The sequence below is a fragment of the Dermacentor andersoni genome, chromosome 1, assembly GCF_023375885.2.
Source record: "Dermacentor andersoni chromosome 1, qqDerAnde1_hic_scaffold, whole genome shotgun sequence".
NCBI lineage: Eukaryota > Metazoa > Arthropoda > Arachnida > Ixodida > Ixodidae > Dermacentor > Dermacentor andersoni.
In genome coordinates, this window is record NC_092814.1 from 92651538 (window position 1) to 92658156 (window position 6619).

General features: G+C 47.9%; 1 long non-coding RNA gene across 1 annotated transcript; it reads left to right on the top strand.

Annotated features, from left to right (window-relative positions):
• The first annotated feature begins 1017 nt into the window (after window positions 1–1017).
• On the top strand, window positions 1018–2893 carry LOC126537779 (uncharacterized). The gene is made up of 3 exons (XR_011892752.1): window positions 1018–1349; window positions 2157–2250; window positions 2445–2893. It is a non-coding gene; the product is annotated as an uncharacterized lncRNA (long non-coding RNA).
• The last annotated feature ends 3726 nt before the right edge of the window (window positions 2894–6619 follow it).

A 6619-nucleotide genomic window follows, 5' to 3' on the forward strand; every position in this document is an offset into this window, starting at 1 on the left:
CATTCTGTCATACATGGGTGGACATGCTTTGAGTCACCTCTGGCCTTCCTTGGGTCACGTGATACTTCCAGTTTACAACGCGACCTTGAAACATTTAAGTGTAAGGCTTTCGTCTTAAAACTTAAAAAAGAAACTCAATGTTGACTAGCTAACGCGCATCACCTGCAATACCGCGGGTATACTTGCCACTAATTTTTTCAGGGCGCAAGCAGAATCTATAATGTTGCACTTTCAACTGAATAACAACACATAGCGACGTGCGAGGTGATGGAGCCGCCCCAGAATATTAAGCATACTGAGGCCAACCGCAACAAAAACGCTGGTGAGCAGGCCGGAAGAATGAAAAAAAAAGTGCAGCATTACGGGATGCTTTGCTTCGAGCTATAAGAAAGACGCCTCAGCTCGCAAACAACGCTGTTCTTTGTCGGAACAAAGTTCTCTCGGCCAATGTCATGCAGCCACTGCTTCCGGCGCAAGCCGTCACGCTTTCCTTGCGGTATCATAAAAACGGTATAACCATCTTCAGGCTTCTTGCTGCAGTTATATGCGCAACAGCCCGGCATAGCGCTAGCACACAGAGCAGGAAACACAGTGTACAACGTTCGCTACAACGAGCTAAAGCGCCGAGCCAGCTGTGCTCAGGAGGAAAATGGCGCGAACGAAAAAGAAAAACACAAGCAAAACTCAAGATCCCCGCGTTTCCAATGGCAACGGTAGGGAGACCAATCGTCGTGCAGAAAAACGGGGGCAAAACTGGTTCCCGCGGGGGAACGCGCAAAGGGCGAGGAGGAGGCGAGGAGGTCGCGCGGCGGCGGCAGAGTTCAGAGTGTCGCCACTTTCAAATTATCAAGGGATTTTACCCAATGCTAGAGTTACTGTATATGCTACCACTAGCATATACAGTAACTCTACCGAATGCGTGCGTGGCGCGCCACCTGTCGGGGCAGCGCCGTACATTGCAAGGAGGGGGTCTTCTGTGTTTGCCGCAAGATGGCTCTGCGTGTGCGGAAAGCGTAGGGTGCCTCGATGCGCGCGCCCCCGCTTAGGGTGAGGTCACCCTTTGAACCAGCCGGCGCCGCCTAAACCTGTTTTCGCGCGCTCCCTCCGCCATTGCGTTGCCCGCGTCGACTTCGCCGCGCTGCTGTGCGGGCGTCCTCGAAACGCTGCTGCGTTCGCGCGGCTTTCATCGGCGTAGAATGCCTGGATGTTGTGTTCCTCAGTGCTCCAACCATTCGAGAAATGGTTGGAGGATGTTCCATTTTCCAAGGGACCCAAAAAGGCGGCTTCTGTGGCTGGTGCGAGTCAAGCGTGACAAGTGGCAACCGACGAACTCCTCGTGTGTCTGCAGCGTAAGTGCCACATGTTGGTTCAGTGCTGTTTTTGTTGCGATTTATTTGTATTTTGTTGCGTTTGGGCAGCTAAGTGTCGTTCAATATTCTTCTTGCTCGGCTTAAAAAAGCTGCGTGAAACACTAAAACAAAGTAAATGAGTTTCACTACAGCGCGGTACAGGCCATTGTCTGCCGCTTGCTTGTTCGCATCCGAAATTGCACGACACGTGTCCGCTGGGGAATACGTACCACGCGTGCTTTCGCCGCTTCTTTTCATTCAAAGGTAATTGCCTTTACTAGGCGCTTGCCAGCGAATTGCGGTCTGGGCCCAAACATTGCATCAAGGCACAGAGCATGAGGACAAGCAAGGGCACATAAGCTGTGGCAATTACTGTGCAAATGGATGGTCCAGGAACCAATTTTGATTAATTCACTCACGATTTCTGAAGTTGTTTTTGACATGTGTGCGGCGTTGGGTAGCTTCCGCTGCCTATTAACCGGACGCTTCGTCCTACGACGCCGCATTATGTCAGTAAATGAGATTAACAGAGATCGTTGTTATGTGCAGATTGAGGCGCTCATTCGAGTAATTCGCCTGATATTTCGACTAATTTGTTCTTTGGCCTGTTAACCCGACGCTTCGTTCTGCGCTGGCGGATTAAGTCAGTGAATGAGATAGACAGGATATGTTATGTGCAGATTGAGGCTCTCATTCGAGTAATTCGACTGATATTTGGACTACTGTGTTCTCTTGCGTGCTGCCTTCATTGTTTTCATTATCGAGCCGGAAATGCGCCGCTAATTTCAATATCAAATTCATCTGCAGGCTCATTTCGAAGCCAGCAGCTTCGAACAGAACCGCGCGGATGGGTGGAAGAAGCTCAAGCCTAATGCTGTACCAACGGTGTTCCCATTCAAAGGTGAGATGCCTCCTGACCCTGGTATTTGTTACCACGTTGCTTATCGGCTCATTATCTACATTTGAAAAAGTTATGTGAGGAAACGATTCATGCGCATACATATTAAATTTTCTGGCGCGCCTTCTATTCTGCTTTTAGTTAACACAATCTTAAATATATGTAATGGGCATTTTTTCTTATTTATCTGTTTCCAGAACTTCCTAAAGAGCGAAGGCCACCAAGGGAACGAAATGCACACGTGCCTGCATTATTCAGTGACGACGCAGCCGCACACAATTCTTCACGAGAAGTGAGAAACGTTCTTCCCTCAACTACGCAGGAATTTTCTCCCGCTGATTCTTCGTCAGACGGGGAGATAAATGAGAGATTGGCGGCTACGGAAACCAACAATGCTAATGGGCAACTTACTTCGACCCCCAGGGATGCACGGCTTCAAGAAACTGCAATAGTTACTGCGACCCAACCCCTCGATTCTGAGGCAGCTGAGCTTAGGAAGAAGATTGCAGATCTCACAGCAGCCAATAATAAGCTTAGACAACATCATAACGAATCTAAGAACACTGTCAAAAAACTACAGATGCAGGTACGCAAGCTGCAGAAAGAGGCAACTAATTTCTCACGAAATACGAAGTTTTTAAATGAAGACCAAATTTGTGCTCTTTCTCGGAACAACAATCATGGTAATTCGTGGTCAGCGCAAACAGTAAAGCAAGGTCTAAAAATTAAATTTGCTTGTGGAACCACCGGGTATGAAACACTCAGAAAGATTGGCTACCCTCTTCCATCCAGCAGAACGTTAGCAAGAAGAATTCAGGGCCTGAAGTTTCTGCCAGGTATCCTGCATGAAGTGATCGACGTCATGAGGTCGAAAGCAGAGGGAATGGAGGACGTGGAGAAAGACTGCGTTCTCTTTTTAGATGAAATGGAGATAGCACCCGGATTTGAACTCGACCGTGGCGAAGACGTGCTTCTGGGAGGAACGACGTTGCCCTCAAAGCCTGAAGAGCCAGCCAATCATGCTTTGGTGTTTATGCTAGGTGGGGTAAACCAGAGATGGAAGCAAGTGATAGCCTATGAATTCACTGGTAGGCACGTGGACGGCTCTGTACTCAAGGCATATGTCCTGGAAATAGTGCAGATATGCAGCCAGATTTCTCTAAGAGTCCGTGTTATCACATGTGACATGGGTGCAGCAAACCGCGCTATGTGGAGAGAATTTGGCTTTTCGAGCCACCGCCATTCGACAACTTCGTGCTCAATACCTCACCCAACCTTAAAAGGGAAGGAACTTTTTTTCATCTCGGACCCGGCACATGTCCTTAAGAACCTGAAAGGACAGCTTCTAAGCTCAAAAGTTTTCACACTCAGTGATACTACAGTAAGCAGGAACGGACTGACGGCCTCGAAGGTGAAATTGGAGCATGTACAGGCCGTCTTGGATTATGACGCAGCCAACGAACTTAAGGTAGCACCAAATTTGTCAGAAACCCACATTAGTTGTGGGCACTTCACCAAAATGAAAGTAGGAGTCGCTGTCCAGCTCTTCCGTGAAGCCCCACCAGCTATTCGGTTCCTAATAAAAGAAGGAGTGATTGAGCCAGAGGCCGAAACAACAGCGTGGTTTATGGACCTCGTTTCTAGGTGGTATGCCCTCATGTCATCGCGTCATCCCACCATGGCGCTAAGCCGCAGGAACATTACTAAATATCATGCCGCCTTGGACACACTACGCACGGCAACAGACACCATCAGAGAACTGAAAATGGGCACTGGATCTCAGTGGAAGCCATCGCAAGCAGGGGTCCTAATTGCGACAACGGCTGTCCTTCGCCTTCAAGAAGTGCTTCTTGGCAGTGAAGGGTATGAATTCCTCCTCACGAGCAGGCTGTTGCAAGACTGCCTAGAAAACCTTTTTTCTGTGGTGCGGCTCATGAAGCCAGTGCCCACTGCGTATGACTTGAAGTGTGCACTCCGACTCGTCAGCGTCAGCCACTTTCTTCACACTCCGAGATCAACAAGCTACGAACTTGACGACCGCGAATACCTTGTCGATCTGCTTGCACATAGCAAGAAGGAATGTGCAGAAAGCGAAGTCGATGAAATCAACGACACGGAAATTCTGTTCATTGAAGAGCTCACGTCAACCGAGTGCCGCATCTTGTTTTACCTTGGCGGTTTTATTTTGAAAGGAATTTTGAAATCTATAACTTGTCCGCAGTGCAAGGCTGCTCTCCTTGGCAAGCCTGACGATCAGTATGCTTCCCTGACTGCACTCAAGGAATACGTCAGGGATGGGCAAAACCTCGTATATCCAAGCGCTGATGTCATGAAAACTTTAAAAAACTACGAGGAACATTTCACCGCTGTCAACTCATGGTGCACAGGCAAATTTTTCACCATGAAGTCGCCACTTCGTTCTCTGATAGCCTATCTCGAAGGCATAGACAAACCCTCAGTGAACACATGCATGGCTCACAAAGAACGAATAAGCAAAATGCTGACTGCTGCATATGCCAGAGTGAGGCTCCGAATTCATCTCCGACAAATTCCGAGCACTCATCCTAGTGGCCACGGAAGCAAGACTTGTGCAGGGGTCAGCCTTGCGTAAGCAAGCTGGAATCTGCAGTTCTGCGAGCCTTTTCCTTCAAAGTCTGAAGTCTGCATCTATATATATAGTGATCACAACTATTTTATCAATTACGGTCTATTTAACATAAATGTCGACTTTTAAAAAGTGCAATAATGTTCAGTGTTCACGTTCCCATTAAACACAAATCTCTAACTTTGTGTGTTTTCATAAGCACTGAATAAATGATTTCATGTTTGCTTGGGTAACAGCTTTTGTATTCATCTGGCTGTTACCAGACGAAAAGGGGACTTTATATTTTATTACCGTTGCTGATGCTGTTTCTTCAAAGCGTGCAGAACCAAGACGTTGTTGCATTGACCGCGTCGGCTGAATTTTCTTACCGATCAAATTCACTCACTTGCATTGGGACATCAGTGAGGTTTCCCATGCAATCCTGTTTACCGCGCCTCCGTTCACGAAGAAAAATGCCCATTCAGCCTTTTAACGCCCTCCGCATAACAGCGCGGGAGAAAGGGGGTTAGCCCCAGTCGCTGCCGAGCGTGAGATAGGGAGCCGGAAAGCGGAGGAGTCCGTTCTCCGCGAGAACGAGCATGCAGTGGGAACGAGAATGGCGGCCGCCGTAGCAGACGACGCAGATGTCCTCACCCTAAGCGGGGGCGCGCGCATCGAGGCACCCTAGGAAAGCGCAGAAATGCAGAGGAAACTTACTTCGCTACGCGTTTAGCTGCGACTTCTGTAATTTACATGCTCATAATTACCGATATACACAGCAGTATAACTTTCGACGGCACATTTGCAAGTCAACACCGCATTCACTAGAGGCGTTTTTGCCCCACTTTGAACGATCGAACTCATGGCGTAAAATGTATATATCCCCTTGCTGCAAAACATTCTTTTATCAACTTCATAGTGAAACCATATCGGTTAAAACATGGCTACAGAAAAAGGGTATCTTTGTCTCTTCTGTTAACTGTCGCCTTTGTGACGTGCCAGAGACGATTGAACATTGTTTTATTAGCTGCACCGACGCCATACTATTTTGGGATGTCCTCCAACGGACTTTAAAAAAAGACTTTGACATTAACGCTCATACTGTGCGATACCTGCTTCCAACCTCTGATAATAGTGCACCTTTCGATATGTTTTTTCTCATCGGAATGCACAGGTTGTGGAAAACGCAAACTATGGACCGAAACGCCGAAACGGTTGTACCTACAAGGGTGCATTTCATCCAGATGACACTACACCTAAAGCAGGTTTATGATGGACTTGATAACCAGCCGGACTGGTACCCCATTTTGGTGAATTGCCTATGCTTACCACCCTTCTAAAGTGAAACCACATTTCTACCCACAGTATGAACGATGCCTTTTCTCTGAGTGACTGTCATTGTGCTCTCCATTCTCTGACTATGCACGACTGGTGAATATCGGGTTGTTGCTACTGTAATAAATACCATGAAAGAAGGAAAAAAAAAGACGCATGGCTGAGTGGTAGCGTCTCCGCCTCACACTCCGGAGAACCTGGTTCAATTCCCACCCAGCCCATCTTGTGAGTTGTTTTATTGATGAATTGCCTTCCGGGATTTTTCGCTCACGGCCAACGCCGCCGACACCGACTTTTCTGCGACACGAGCTCTTTAACGCTGTCGCGTTAAAACAGTGACACAGCTGGCAGCCACAGAAATGGAAAGCTGCTGCTCTTGACTTCTTTTCTCGCTCTCAATTTTTTCCTCGAGAGGCACTGTTGGCATACTGCGCCAATGCGGTAGACTTCCAT